General features: G+C 29.7%; 1 protein-coding gene across 4 annotated transcripts in view; it reads right to left on the reverse strand.

The window, feature by feature from the left end:
• LOC107653361 (CBP80/20-dependent translation initiation factor-like) overlaps positions 1–1,072 on the reverse strand; it is a 74,706-nt gene that overhangs the window by 15,497 nt on the left and 58,137 nt on the right. The window lies entirely within an intron of this gene.

Here is a 1,072-nt window from a genome sequence, read left to right on the forward strand (position 1 = left end):
AGCGATTTATCGTGCAGCCCTAATATATATATATATATATATATATATATATATGACAAACCAGTCACTGAGCTGTTGATATTAAAACAAACTAGTTGATCAACATGATCAACAACTCAAATTTAAGAAAACAGCCTATAAAATGGCAAGAGAAAAAACCTTCTTACAACTATATGCACAAGTAAAACGTAAAATCAGTATTAATATCTAAAACCAGTATGAAATAAGCATCACTATGCTTACTATAAGAGCGTGTCACTTAGAAAATTGCCTTTGATAGATGCTAAATAATGGTAATGTTATAACTGATAAAAATAAATCATAAAAAATAAATGCTATACATTATTGTTTTGTATGTTTTATCAAAGGTTGGTAGCTTCCTTTCACAAACCTGTTACTGACACGTTAGCAAGATCGTGCTTGTTTGAAATGCAGCGTGTGTTGGTCTTTGTGTATTTGTGAGTGTCTGGAGCAGGATGTGTGTTTTGGCCGCAGCAGAAGCGGGTCAGAGTTCTGGTGTCACATCACAATGAGAAATGAGTCTAACAGACAGTTCCCAAAAGCAATGACAAAATACTTAGAGCTTCACCACCGAAACCACTGTACAGACAGACTGACCCAAACAACAAGAGACAGAGACACGCTGTACAAATACAGAAATATATCCCTGCTGATTCAATGAATCCCAAATCAATTAAAAGGTCATATTCTATATTTGTAGTTAATGTAACCTTGTTACTGTTAACTAAAACTAATTTAATAAAAAAATATAAATATTATATATTATATATTTATATATAGACAAAAACTAATAAAATTGACAAAAGCACATAAATTTAGTAACACACACTAACATTAAAATGAAGACTAATATAAAAAAGCAAACAAAAAAAAACAGAAATGAGATCTTGAGATTAATCGAGATTAATCGCATCCAAAATAAAAGTTTTTGTTTACATAATATATGGGTGTGTACTGTGTATATTTATCCCGTACACATAAATAGACACACATGCATGTATATATTTAAGAAAAATATGTTACGTTTATATATTAAATATATTTATATATA

Source organism: Sinocyclocheilus anshuiensis, unplaced genomic scaffold, assembly GCF_001515605.1.
Source record: "Sinocyclocheilus anshuiensis isolate Anshui unplaced genomic scaffold, SAMN03320099.WGS_v1.1 scaffold1151, whole genome shotgun sequence".
Lineage (NCBI taxonomy): Eukaryota > Metazoa > Chordata > Actinopteri > Cypriniformes > Cyprinidae > Sinocyclocheilus > Sinocyclocheilus anshuiensis.